Genomic DNA, 15,059 nt, shown 5'->3' with positions numbered 1-15,059 from the left:
GACAATAAAAGTCACGTTTCACTGTTTACAAACAATATTAGTGTGCTCCCCCCCCCCTCTCTCTCTCTATCGTTAAGAGTCTCATATTTCCCCATAATGAACGTAAAATAAGGCGAATTCCCCTGCCCCTTGGCTTGTGGATTCCTCTTATTGCCGAGAACATTTGAAATATCGCCACTTCGCAATTAGTTTTCAGTACAAAGCAATATCTTATCTCCCTTTGTCCGTTCCCACACTCGCATAGCGCAAGCAATGTGTTGTAATTAGTTGTTACTACTCTCACTCCGCGCATATTGTGGAAGCAGAGACGAAAAAAAGTAATGAAGAGAATTGAAAAAAAAGAAGAGCAGCATGCGTCAGGCCATGCGTCCAGCATGTGTGCGCGAATTTGCGCGTATTCGACGGATGGAAGAGTGGAAGAGACGCTTCGAAGAGCCCCGTTGACTCATCGACTTGTTAGTTGACTCCTTACCCTTCCGCCCCGATGAATATCGCTTGTTTCTCAAAAAAAAAAAAAAGCAACAAGCAGGATTCTCAGAAGAGGATTACTAATTGTCCAATTGTTAACCGAAAAAATTTGTTGCGAGAAGTGGGAAAGGAATCACGATTCAATTTAATTTGGCACTCGATCAAAAAATACTTGACAGATATCCAAAAATTCTGTTCCAATGATAGGATTGTTAATGAAAAGAAACATTTGGTATTTGGCATTGTGTGAACAACAATCGTGACGTAGCTTCGTAGCCTGCGTCTATTAAAAACGTAAATATAACGAAAAAAAAAAAAAATGCATGGTCGGTTGAAAGTGACTTTTTGTTGCGTTACTCAAATCGGATTCAGTGGAATAAAAAAGTGTGATGAAATAACTGTACGGGATTAATTGTGGATTCAATGAAAATACATCCTTTTTAAAGTACAGTAAAAAGGAAGCAACAGGATCGCAGCAGAACGCACAGCACAAAGACACGGTCAATCAGTTCACATTTCGAAGAATTAGCATAACTATATGTCGTAAATATAATACACGAAACGTATACAAAGCGAGGCACCGCAACAGCAGAGAGTCGTGCAAAGAACGAGAAAAGAGAGGGCGCGGGAAGGAGGCAAGGAGCGGGAAAGAACGCGTCGTGGGCGAGCTCTCGGGTCTTATCGGTGAACTTTCTAAACGCTCGGATCTCGCGTGTGTGTATTACGATTATCGTTCGCACCTTGCTACTCTTTATCCCTTCATTATACAAGTATTAATACGTCAGTGTGCATCGTGTATCACATTTTTGTTACGAATGAACATTTTTATACAAAAATAGTGCGGTTGATAGGAAAAATTGAGGAGAAAGTACAGAGTTTTGAAAAAATCACTTTAAGGATCACGACCAATGTGCGAAACCATCGAACGTAAGTCTTTCTTCATATCTGTAATAGAAAAAAAAAGTGAAAAAATAGAGATCCGTAATGGCGGGCTGTTTCGATATTGCTCACAAGTTCCGCGCGCCACCGCTGTTTCTCATTCGAATATTCGCCGCCACTGCGAATTAGATTGATGAAAAAAAAATCGAGATTCGACATTCGATACCATATTGTGGAGTGAATTTGTTTTATTCAATTTCTCATTCAAAAAGTATTCTTGCGTGATTTTTTTAAAATCAACGTTCAATTCGCGAGATGGTACTTTTTAACTCGCTATCGAATTTTTAGTTTCATCCTGGAATATCACGCGAGCTATTCTTTTATATTGGATTGGGTAAAAAACAATTATCACAAAGCTATATTACGAAGGAGAAAAATATTTTAACATTTTTTTCTCTCCACGGGCATCATCGAGTCCATTTTCACAAAGTGTAAGTTTTTCGAAATTTTGGCCCATTGTTCCTTTCTTACGTATTTTTTTTTGTGAGCAGAGACAACTCTCTGTGAGAAAAACAACTTCGAGCGCCACCATCGGTAATTTTTTTCCCCGACATCCATACTCCCCCTCCTCCCTTGGCGCCCCTCCACAAGTGACAGAGAATGCATCCCTCTCGCGTCTGTTTTTTACCGTCGAACGTTGGTTAGTCACCTCAAGGACGTTGGTGGCTGTGTAATTGGGATAGGTCGTACCGGGGAGTAGAGATGAAACGACGTGCGCTTGCCTGTTTCGCCGGTCGTGTGCGTGAGCTACTTTTTTCATTATTTTTCTTGTAAATGGCGCCTGACTGGGAGCCGAGCTGCGTTGCGCGACACTCGTCGTACTCAACTTCGCGTTGTGTCAAAAGACTTTGACCGAAAAGCTTACAGTTTCCTGACCGCACGAGGGGAGACGACGTCAAAAAAAAAAAAAAACAACAAACGATTGGTTAACATTTCGCTCGGAGGGCAAGTGTGCTATATACGCCGGTTCGCGCGATAGTTCTCGTACGTGGCGGCTGCCACAACTCGATTTTTTTTACGATATTCGCGAATTTTATTCTCCGCTCGTCCACGAATCGAATCCGGCAAATTCGTCAGTGTTAAACAGTGCTTTGTGACTGCGTGATCGACCAAAAAATTTTCGACACCCAACAATTACGTGTACGCCACCAACAAATGTTGGGTTAAGATACACGCGGTTTTTCAACCAATCACGAACACAGCGCTCACGGATAACACCGGAATGATACGAAGCAATTCAGGCTTCGGGTTTTTGCGAGAAATCAACTGTTCGAGTTACCCCGGTAAGCCACTCACGTATATTCGCGTAAGAACACGCTTTTTTGTTTATATTTCGAGGATTTGCCCGGAAAGACTTTCGTCCACTGACCACAGCTCGTCAGGCCTGTGTCTAACCACGAACCGGGCCCCGTCGTTTCGAACCCTTCACATCTATATTAGAACTCGATCTATATTTAGGAAATACATTATACTTATTGCCGTGGCGCTGTAGTCGTCGAAGCATTCGAGCTCAAATTTTCTTCAGTCCGCAAACTTTGCAGCGATGTTTTTTCTCGTTTTCAATATTTTTTTGCGTTTCACCATATTTTTTCATGTTTCTCCGTAACAATATTTCTTTCGTTACGACAAATTCGTGTTTCCTATAAAGAGATTAAATAATCTAACTGCCTATCCCGGAAACGCGACCATTGTTAACGACTCTTCCCCGCGAAAGTGGTTTATAAAATCTTGGATAAATCGTCTAATCGCCCCATGTCCGGATCGGCGAGGTAATCAGTGACTGTGAATACTTACAAAATGAGGAAAAAACTCATTCGCGATGACGGAACAGCTGTCACGGCTGGAAGTGAATCGAATAAAAGTGTGATCCCATAAAAATTCGAGGTTCCGTTCTCGAAAAGAAGAAGCACGCTATATCTGACAAGTGGGAAAAATGTGTTACGATTCAAACAAAAAATGAGCTTCCCCATTTGAGCGAAGTAAAATATACAAAAGGTGGGACAAGGAGGCATAATTGAGCCATAAATTCGCACGGCTGGCATTAATCCGATTAAGGTCCAAATGCCTTTCTCGTGCGTAAATGAATAGCCGCTCGAGCTGCATTAACGTTATTTCATGAAAAACTTGTTGGCAAACAAGCTTAGAGCCGAGTGAGCGAAGCACGCGTCGCGTTACTCGCGTTTCGTCATGAAAATGCGCGGGAAGTGCATCGGCGCTATTCTCGTAGCGTTTGCGAAAAAATGCAATTAGTAAGTTGGTCTCGGGTGCGTGCGTGTGTGAGGATGTTGAACGGGCGTGTGCGTAGGTCTCGGTTGGCTGACGCGACAACAAAAGTTCGAGCGCGTTCGCTTACGTTACCACGTAACGTAAATATTGTTACGAGTTACGGAGATGCGTAATAAATGTGCGAGTGCAATCGCATTTGAGGAGAGCGAGGTTATTTTTATTTCAGCTAATTTATTTGCTCCTTTTTATTCTCAGCTCCGTTGTTCGTGAATTTTTCGTTGACGTTTCCCACGACGACGATATAGTGACGAAGCTCGAGTTTTTAAAGTCTCTGACAAAATTACGAGGACTCCAGCACGATTTTCCCGTTCCGCGGATTTTCCTCCGAGTCTCCGAGACGAGTTTTGAGCTTCGGTGAAAAGTGACGGATGCGCGGACACCGAAACGGCGAGCGGTCCGATATACGCTCGAAATAAATTTGACAGATCGAAGCAAGTCTCGAATAGGACTAAAGCTTTGAGCACGAAATATTGACGTTTCTCGCGCCTCCGGATCTTCGAAGTCGATAGTTACAACACGAATTTGAGTTGGCAGGTGAGTCAACGCGATTTTGATAACTCGAGGCAACGATCCGGACGATGAAGGCGCGTTACGTGCGCCGACGGAGGCGAGAGCGCGGAGAGCCACGACTCGGTGACGTCACGAGAGCGGATGATCGTTAATCGTACATATATAAATAGACGGAGATATTAATTCGATTACCGAGACCGTGTACGCGACCTTAGTCGTTGGCCTTGCGTACAACGGTAGTTACACTGGTGGTGCGTCCTATCAGCCACCGGGCGTTGAGAGCCCCGCGTTATCTCGAAGCTGCCAGACTCAACGGGGCCTCGGTGGCTCGTCGGTTCCTTTTTTTCCCTCCATTCTTCGGTTGCCAGGGAACATCGTCTTATCTTTATTTCTCGCTCATTTTTTCTCCCGTAAAAAGAACAAAAAATGTCTAAAAGCTTTTCAAGAGTCGTTCTTCCCAGGTACAGCCCCGCGGGACGGTTGAATATTCGACGACGTATACGGAGGGTCCGTTGAAACCGGAAGTCGGTAGATCGCGTCGAGCCTGAAGGTCGAGTATCGCCGACGATCGCGCTCGCCGTGGGTGTCGTTGACACCGCATCGTCGGCGGCTCGCGCGTACGCACTTTTAGCGCACTCTCGAGCGGCCTCGAAGCACCGCATCCACGAGAGAATTCCGCGAGCGAAAAGCTCCGGTGGAACTTGCCCGTATCCGGAGCCGTTTCGATTCTACGGGCCCCGGAGCCGGGGCGCTCGATTTTAACGGGAGTAAAACCTTCCCGAGAGAAAAGCCGAGGACGCGAGGGCGTCGAGTGCTCCTCGGATTGGAAACGGGGCGCCCGAATCTCGCTCGGGGTAACGACCGTACGCGGATGAGGCGCCGGAGAGGGGCTCCTCGCGCTGCTCAACGCGTGCAGAGCCTCGCGTGTGTATGCCTCGGCGGTAGATCTCCGAGAACGTAAAAACCTGTTCGTCGGAGGTCTCGCTCGCGCGCGGCAAGCCGATTGGGTCGGAGCCGGGAGGATTTTTTGTTTCTCCTCTCGGTCCCTCGCCCCTTTCTCTTCCCTCGGCGAGGAGCGGAGCCCGAATCGGGCCGGTGAATGACGAATTTTCTTCGTTGCGCGGGGAGCTTTTCCGTGCGGCGATCCCTGCCTCGAATAGCGCACTTTCGTTGGCGGAGCGAGCGCGAACGTCGCGCGAAGAGGCTCGACGCACACAAAATCCTGTCTTACGGTACTCGAGCAAACGCACGCCGGAAGCCCAATGAATTTTAATATCTCTCAAGGCCTCTGGAGGCCGCGCGGTGCTTTCCCAACCTTATAAAGCCCCCTTTATTCCTTTCATTTCGTTTCCCCAATATTATTACAGCGCGTACGCGCGCGACCGTCAACAGACGCGCGTCTCCGCGTGAAACAACACAGCGAGCGGGCCTCCTCGCCTCCCAGGTTTGACGAACTCTCTCCCGCGGCCCGCGCGCAACAATAATTAGCGGAGTTTGCCGCTGCGATTAAATTAGCATGAAAATAATGAGAGAGAGAGAGAAAAGAAGGCCTCTCGAGGAGCAGGGAATCTTCGTCTCGATTGCGCTCTACGAGTGCGAAATAGTACGCGCGATTTCGTAAGAACTCGTACGCCATCGAGGCCCCCCTCTGTATGCAGACATAAACGAGAGTCGGCCGCGCGCGCCTCGCTCCGCGAGCACGTACACACAAAGAAACCTCTGTTCGATACGCGGCCATGCGCGTGTGAGCGCCCATGTCGAATGTGCGCGCCCGGCCACGGACACACGCTCGCGGATCTTGATTCCCGCAGATGGAAACAAAAGAAACTTTCGCCGCATGGGTCAACGGAGGACGCGTGGTTTGTGAGTAAGCGAATCGCGAGAGCGCGCGGGGCGGGGGGAGCGAGCGAGAGCTCGAGACTCGACGTTCACGCACGCCGCGTCTCCGTGTGTCTCCGCGTCTATAGGTATACACCTGCGCGTGTAGCGAGCACACGCTGCGCTCACTCGCGCGTCGAGCGTAGAGTGGAAAAAAGGAAGGGAAAAAACGCATTACTCTCGCTTGAACCATATTCATTCTGCGTCGAGGAAAAAGCTACCGCTGCTGCTGCTGCTGCAGAAAAACTCGACGTTCGAGTCGCTCGCCCGCATGCTTGAACTTTCAATCGCGGAATATAATGAAATTCGTAACAGCTTATGAAATTAAAAGCCCGAGGGCTCGATGTCATTGAGGCTCGAAGCTGCCCGATACTGATTCAATAAACTTCCGGCTCGCCCGAGAATCCTCCGCGGTCAATTTCATTCCGGATTAATCAGCGTCGAGTGATCCGGGGGATTGCGGTGTCGGGAAGCGGCCGGAACGCACGGCGCGCAAACGAGATTAATTTTTCACGTGGAAAATTAACGATGCAAGCTCGATACTGGAATCCTGATTAAATGTGAATTATTAACGAGCCAGAGCGAGAGAAATTTTGAAAAATCAGGCCTGAATATTCCATCGTACATTTCCGATGGAAAACCCCCCGATAAAATAATCGCGGCCAACATAATGAGACCCCGAACCGCCGAGACGAGCCCCAAAAGCTCGACTCCTGCACAAAGCACGCCCGCCTCCAAAGAAAAAGAGCGTGAAAGACAGAGCGCTCGCCGGGGGAAGGATGAAAATGAAATGTCCGAGTCGGCGGTCCGTGTCAAATGCAAAGTGCCGCGACGAGTCGGACGGTGGCTCCCCCACAGTCCGCACCTTCCACACACACGTGCCACTCGCTACGATCCTGATCAAATCTGTTGCTAACCGCCGCTGCTTCTCTGCGCCTTCGGGAGACGACGACGACGACGACGACGACGACGACGGCGGCGGCGACGGCGAAGCGAGTCGGAGCTCGGCTGCTTATCCCACACGAAACAACGCACGCTTGTCCTCCTCTGTTTTCATCGACGATGCGTGCGTCGTTGGACTCTTCTTATTTCCCCTCGCGACTGTTGCCAGTCGCCTCCCTCGCTCTCTGCATCAAAACTAGCTCCGATTTTCCATGCAACCCATTTAAGAGATCGCGCCACCGAGAGAGAGAGAGAGAGAGGCGAAAACGAGCGCGTTCGCAATAGACGAGAGCCAGACACCTCCGTCGTCCAGCGCTCAGTCCTTGGGACGTGTTGCAATTATTCTTCCCGAGACTCGTCTCGCGCGGATGAATGAAACGCCCGTTTTTTACCGCGACGTCGATTCCACGATGCTTTTTACTCGCACTCTTTTCTCGCGGAGCGACTCTCCCACCTTTTGCCTCATTCCCTCAATATTCCTCCCTCGCTCCAGTTTTTCGGGGCTCGACGTTATTCGCTATGCACTCTCGCCAGGCGCTTACGCGCTCATTTACACTGCACAAAGACCGAGCGAGCTTCCACGGTGTGCCAAATGCAAATGCAATTAATTAGTTTGAGCTTTCCACGGATGAAAAAGTCCCGGCTAATCCGATTTACTCAGGCTCCACGGAGCCCGATGGGAGAGTCATAAAAATTAGTAACTCGCTCCATATTTAACTCGAATTCGAAATACTCCGGTACTGTCTACTCGTTACGCGTTCCCTCCCCCCTCACGGACCGCCAGAACTTTCCGAATTACTGTCAAATCATTTTACATCGGAAAACTCTCGCCCCTGTACTCGGAACTCCTCCAGAAATTAAATCGAAACTTTTGGGTGCGAATCCTCGCGGAGCTCTCGCTTATTTTATTACATGCACGAGGATAGCTCGTTCCTCACAATTTGCGGAGGAAGAAATTCGATTGCCTCGTAACCGACTCGGTGCACGCCTCGGGCCACGGGACGCGCTGCTGTTTGCACACAATTTTCAAAATTCTCCTCGCTTCTTCGCAATTTCGTTGGATAATTGAGGATTTGGAAATTCAAATAATTCATTGTAACTTGATGTCGTATGCGAGTGCACGGAGAAAAATGTTTTGCAAAACTATCCAGAAATGCTGGACAAATTTACTGTTTTTTTGTAATACGTGCGTGCGATAAAAAATGCTGGTCTAAGCACAGACAAATTCGCCGATCTTCGTGGCAAAGTTTCTTTTCCGATTTAGAACATTTTGCGCACAATTTATTGTTACTATTATTTTTCTCATCGCCCATTATTATTATTATTTCTGATATCATTTTAGCGATAAATAAATTCTTATCATTCATTAGAGTGCAAGTAATTTTGCGGTGGCTTCTTCATTTCCTTATTGCCAAGTTTTATTTCGGGAATCCGTATAATAGGCCAATGGAATAAGGCAGCCAGAATTAGTTCTTGAATTTTTTAGGATTCCAACCTCCGCTAAGGAGAAACGAAACGCGAAAGAGGATCTCCGTCTCATCGTTATTCCGTAATAAACAAATTGGTTACAGAATTACATGCTCGAATTCATGCTATTCTTTAATTATTCTTATTCCCTTGCTTCTCTCCTTTAGATTCACTCTAACCTGGCAATTTCCTCAATCACATTAAACAACTGTCATCGAGTGACACGAAAAAAAGACTACGAGAGCATACGAACTGTGATTTATTGATTTGATTCTACAAATAAAAGTCACAGCTCGTTTAAGGGTTGGGGCGAGCAAAAAATACCAGATGGCACAGTAAAAATGTTAATCTCATAAAGATTCACACCCAACTGTCATTTAATGATCGGGTGGTCGCGAGGGCAGAATAACGACCGTCCTCTTTTTGGCTCTACTCAAAAACAACGCTGCTCCTAACAGCTCTACTCTCAGATTCGAAAATCAATATGTCTCCTCTTTTGATTAAGGAAGTTGAGGCATTAGAATGAAAATGATGTCACCGCTTTTAAACCGATTGCATCTTATAAAGTGAAGTGTAAAAAAAAATCAGTTAAATTTTCAGACAGTTTAGGAGCGTCGTTGCTGAGAAAAATCAATAACAATTTGGGCCAAATAACATGTAATCTTATGGAAGTCAAGACACATTCGGTGATATCTCCGTTAAAAATGATGCTAAAAATATGAAATTTTTTGGGCAACATGAGCAAGGCTTGCCGAATAATGTCAATTTTTTTCAGATTTATTAGGAGATTTGCTGAGATTATATTAATAATAATCTGTTTTCCGTGCAGTTTTTTGAGGCTAGGATCGTCACTGTTCGTGTTTTCGACTGAGCTTTCACCAGTTTTTCGTCTTTTTTTCCCCAACTTTTCTTTAAAGTGTATGCAACATTGCCAAACTGTAAACTGGCCTAACTTTTGAAAGGTACAGGTCATAACTTTTGGGTAAAAAAAATGACTGTACAGCCTCAACTTCCTTAATGAATCTTCTTATGTATTATCCGCTAGAAATGTTAAAGAGCAGAGACGTGATTCATACATAAAATAAAAATCTTCGGAGTGGAAATGTTACCGAGTAGATTTTTAAGAGTCGAGTTGTGTTGCAGCAAGTCAACAATTCTACTCTCAGTAATGTATTGAATAACAGTTCTCCTCTAAATACATGCTCTCAAAGAGCGGAGTTACGCTGTCGTGTAGAGCTGTGATGATATAGCTGCTAGTTAACAACTCTATCGATAGTTATTCTACGACGCTGAAGTTTCCAACGTTGGAGTCCAACGAAATGAACGAAAAAAACGTTTTTAATTGACCAATTTTTTATTTCACGAATCGTTGGTGCAGCTTGAAAAGCTACGAATCGCAAATTTGGCAGGGAACAAAATAGGAGAATAATTGGAGAGTTTTTTTCGATCATTTCGTTAAGGACTCCAACGTTGGAAACTTCAGCGTCACAGTTATTCTCGATAAAAACTCGGCTCCTTAACAACTGCGGATCCGAGTAGAGAGCGTCTCCGGTGTGATATTTAATCCCCAATATCTCTACTCATGATAATTTCAGATCATGGATTGTACATGAGTAGACGGAGAGATGTTACGAATTTCGGAGTAAAGATTTTAAGAGGAGAGAGCTCTTCGAATAGAGCCATTGTTATTCTGGCGTCGTAAGTTTTTATTTTTCGTCCAAGGACGTCGAATTTCGATAAAGGGCTCGTTTTTTTCTGGCACACCAGAAATTCGACCGCGTTACAACACAAATATTAACATTCGCAATTCGAAGCTTATAAAATAATGATGATTTTTGAGTTCGTTTGCAGTGCTCGGCACAGTAATTTCGATAAAACGTTTTTATGAGGTGGACAAAATATTTGAATTAATTTGTTTCAGTAGACATCGAAGACTCGGTTCATTCAAGAGAGCAGCCATTATCCGAATGAAACAAATCCATTTTCTCCGCTTCTTCAGCGACTCGCCGAGGTTTCTTTCTCCTCCTGCTCCCGGGGCTGCTCCTCTTTCTTCTTTTTTCCGAGCTTCTCGAGGCATTCCGCATCGAGTCTTGGGACGGGAGAAAAGAAGAGATTTGGAAAAGTCGCGCGGTCACGTTATTTACTGCTGGGTCAGCGCCCCTCTCGTCTCCTTTCTTTCTCGCAGTCTCCTCGGCACTATTCTCCTCCTTTTTTTCGTCGAGACGTTGCAAAAGGCCTGGCAAGCCTCGAGCGTATTACCTGACTCGGTGCTCTCTCTGTTCTAGCGAGAACACACATTCCGAAACTGGAAAAACCAATTTCCTCGACTGCTTCGCCCATTGAGTGCGAACCTTCTGTGAATAATCGCGTAAGCACGTCGATCTTCGTGCACCGCGTTCCCTCCGCTGTCTCGCTTCTTTCCTCGCTCCGAACAACTGGCTTGGCTACCAGGGTGATTACTCATTCAAACAAAGAGAACCGAAGACTCCCATTTCCAACGGATTCTTGATAAAAATTCAAAATTTCCTCCATTTTTTTTCGAAATAAAGGCTTTCAGCGACGAAATTAGTTTCCATCGGAAAGCCTCGAGGAAATTCCATCTCCCTCTGGCAATTCCACGCGGGAAAACTCCATCTCCGAGTAATCTCGTAATCGACATAAAAGTCGAATTCGTTGCGGTGAACTACTTTATTCGCTAGTATTTGAGTCCACTCGAGTGTGCGATGAATTAACGTAGCCGCACGGGAGAGCCGGCGCTTCTTTCGTCATTGAGTGCCTCGAGCGCGACGAACGGGACTCGAAGGGAAAAGTATCGGCGGAAATGACGCGCGATAAGAGAATAGAAAACGAGGATTCGCTGCGGTTTGTCTCGCGATCGCGACGTCGATTCTCTCCCCCCGGAAAAAGCTTCGGAATCTTCGTTTTTTGAATTGTTAAACTCCCGAGTATTCTCGAACATCGACGACGATTGGGGCTTCGTTTTATCCGAGTTTCATTAGCTCGGGATATTTCTGCGGCTAAATTTGATTTCGAGGAACAATAATAGTTTGGATTTCATGATAATTGACGAGAATTTTCATCGCTCTGGCAATTTCACGAGGCATCCGCATCGATGCTAATCGATTAATAACTGTCCGAGTGTATCGAGAGCTGGTTTATTAGTCATTCGGTAAAATCTATATTCGCACCAATAAACACAAACCGCATCCACAAAGGGAGTGAATGCTCGGGACACGCGTGACGTCCATTTCCCTGCGATATTTCATTAACGAGTAACATATTGATTGACCCAAAGCTCAGGAATCAATGACTCTGCGTGCGTCTCTCTCTCTATCTCTCCCGAGCGGGTTTCCCCTCCGGCGATGTTGACGATACAAACACCGCTGGCCGAGCGTGAATCGGCCTCTGTGCGGAGTGCACAAAGGAGGAGAGCGAGACAACCGGATCGAAAAGTTTGTTTGCACGGATTGGATAGACGCGAAATGCTCGTCGAGGCGTTTGCGAGTGACACACGTTTGCGGAGTAAGCATGCCTCAGGACCTCGCTGCACAAGTTGCTTACATTTTTGCACCTCTCACGTAGCGGGCGGTGTATAAACGCGTCTCGGGGAAACTCGGTCAGAGAGGCGCCGAGCCGGCGGGGCCCGAAGGTCCGAAATGTTGGATAAAAATCGAGGAAAAGCTCCTTAATATCGAAGCTCCGGTTAAAGCTCGCGAATAATCCGTTTATTCTCGAAGCCGCATGCGCCCTGGGATCGGGAGGATTTCGCAGACACTGAGAACTCGCCTGGCTAATGGATGAAATAATTCATCGTTAAATGCACGGCCGTTTATAGGCTCTCGGGAGAGCGAGCTAGATTCGAGCTCGTGCATGCCATCCTATCCCGATATCCTGCACCCTGCGCTGTCTCTCCACCGATTCCGTAGCAACGAGAGAGACGGGGAAAGGGAAAAGCGACGGAGAGCGAGGTAAATTGACTGTTCTCAAGCCATAGGCAGATCGGATCGATCTGATGGATTTGAAACGTCACAAATGTTATTTTAGAGCAAGGCGGTGTGCGAGAAGGGAAAAGAGAACGGCGAGAGGATCGCTGGGGTTGGAAAAGGAGCGCAAGGCATCTCCACGCTCGGTTGTACGTGTGCCAGTGGCATGCGTCATTCGATACACAACTAATGGGCTCGTACTACGCCACCTATGCACACACCTATATATATTACTCGTGTGAATCTAGATACGCTTGTATATTGGAAGCTCGCGATCGCCGTGGGCTCGGCCCCCGGCGTATTTATGCATCCACGCTATTACTGAGTCAATATGAAACGGAGGGGATCGCTTTTACTCACACGTGTACTCGCCCGCAGTGTAAACTTCGGTGGTATTCGTACGGTGCATCGCCGATGGGAAATCGAGCGCGGATCTTCCCTGCGGTAAAGTGTAATGAGTTCATCTACAATTTCCAACTTCTCGGTTATATTTTCGTGTGGTTAATACGAATGGGGAAATCTCGATTCGGGTTGTTCGTCGTTCGTTGGATTTCTGGACGGCGGAGATCGCTCGGTCTCGGTTTCTCCTTCTCGACCTCGTCGGTTTTGCGGCTTTCGCGGCGCAATTCATTCCTCGCTCTCATTGCATTTTTATTTCTCCAGGATTCTCGAAATGTGAGGCACCCTTCCACACATTTTCTTTTATTCCTCTTTTCGCTTACAAGCTTCCAGCAAATTCGATCCTCGTTTGCGAAAAAAATACTCATTTACAACTCGTTCAGCACGATTTTTTCCACTCGATTCCCAACGACGACACTTTTTTATTTTCAACTCGAATGACCCTCGCACGCGGGCTTCGCACACACTGCACTTTCCTCGTCAACGTTTTTTTTTATCAAATTTCATTTGCTTCGTTTTTTCTTCTTGCCGCGAGATCGAAATTCAAAGTTTTTCTGCTCATGGACGTCGAATGCGTCACATTTTTCGACGGGAATAACAAATTTCTTCGTTTTTTAAACGCACTTTTTTGTGAATTTTACGATAAATTAGGATTTCAGGGTCCAGCGTATATTCGAAGAAGAAAATTTCTTCATTTTTTCTGTTTTTCACGAGGTGTTTTCCTAACCCCGAAAACCCTTTGGTTCAAAGGTCATTTCCCGTTTACTTTTCATCGTAGTTTCGAGGTCTGAGAGTCCGCGCGCGAAATTATAGGTCGAGAGGGAAACGGTGAGTAGGATAGTGGCTTTGAGGGAGTCCAATTGCAATTTGGGTTGTTTGAGCAGGCGTCCGATGATTGGTTGTCGGAGAGTCAAGTCCGAAGCGCAATTTCCTGCGGCGTTCGGCGAACGGGAGAGAAAAAGTACTTTTTTTAGAGGCATCTTCTCCGGAGAGGCTTCGCACGGAGTCGCGTTCGCTGGGCATTGTTTGAATCGTCCTCGTGACTGCGGGCTCGGCGAGTTGCAGCAGCACGTGTTCGGTGTTCCGGCGAGAGCTGCGAGGCCCCCCGCGCGTCCGACCTCGGCGTTCCGCCGAGCGTTAGACTCCTCGGTCATAAACTTGACCGAGCTTTTTCGTTTTCAAACAATTCACAAATCATCGTCCCCCTCCCTAATCCAAAACGCTCAACTCCGCCGTGCTCGCGTCGCCGGGGACGGTGAAATTGCGCATCGATTTTCAATATAACCTTCAATTATTCAATCATCGATTGAGCGAGGCTCGCTCTCCCGATTCAAGGCCCGAATTATTAATCCGGCATTTTCGTCTCGTACTCCTCGCCGCGAGGTGTCTATTCAATAATTATTTTCATTCCGTCATGCAATGCGTCGCTGATAAAAATACGAGAACGGAGGGAGGGGAGCGAAGGCTGTTTAAGAGGATGGATCAGTTGGTATATCGCAACCGTTAGTGCGAGAGAGATAGCTGCAAATTTCGAAATCGAAATTCTTTGACAAAGTTTGACCGATTAAAAAAAGGCTCTGTCAGTCGATTTTTGCCATCGTTCTGCGTAGGCTGACAGAGCCTTTTTTTAATCGGTCAAACCGTGTCAGAGAATTTCAATTTCAAAAATTTCAAGCGAGATTAGTCGACTGATCCATACTCTTAAATTGCCTGGAATTTGGTCGCAGCGAGGCTCGAGGCTCAACTTTTTCACAGTAAACTTATCAAAACACTTGCGCACTCCCGGGAGAACGGAAATAATAGAGCTTTCGATACTCTCCGAAGCGAGCAACTCGAGCGATTAATATTTATGCCAATTTTTTAACAATTTCGCGTAGACAAAGGTTTATCTAATGTTTGTCCATTCCGATGGGTTCTTACTGTCTTATATTATCGCGTTATCGTTCATTATTTATTTATCAACATTAGTACAACTCTTTTGAAGCATTTATTGCGCAATCGAAAACGAGTGAGCGCGGCGATGTTTTTTTCTTAGAAAAGCGCGGTGTGCGTGCGCGCTCCGCAAGTTGGTTGGTCTCGTATCATCGTCAATTTACCTACGCTCGAAATAGTCGCGCAGTAGAGTAGTTTTGCGCTGAAAATGAGCTTGAAACTGTATCGGGCTGTAAAGGAGGCTTGACTAATGAC

The 15,059-nt window shown here is 46.5% G+C and overlaps 1 protein-coding gene across 1 annotated transcript in view; it reads left to right on the top strand.

Annotated features, from left to right (window-relative positions):
• Positions 1-2,216: 2,216 nt before the first annotated feature.
• The window catches only part of cic (Putative transcription factor capicua), a 52,617-nt gene continuing 39,774 nt past the window's right edge, over positions 2,217-15,059 (top strand). Inside the window, exon 1 of the mRNA XM_043426176.1 lies at positions 2,217-2,690. The gene's annotated coding sequence lies outside the window, so the exon portion shown is untranslated. The remainder of the gene's footprint in view (positions 2,691-15,059) is intronic.

Source organism: Venturia canescens, chromosome 8 (assembly GCF_019457755.1).
Source record: "Venturia canescens isolate UGA chromosome 8, ASM1945775v1, whole genome shotgun sequence".
Taxonomy (NCBI): Eukaryota; Metazoa; Arthropoda; class Insecta; order Hymenoptera; family Ichneumonidae; genus Venturia; species Venturia canescens.
This window is presented reverse-complemented; position numbering and strand designations above follow the sequence as displayed.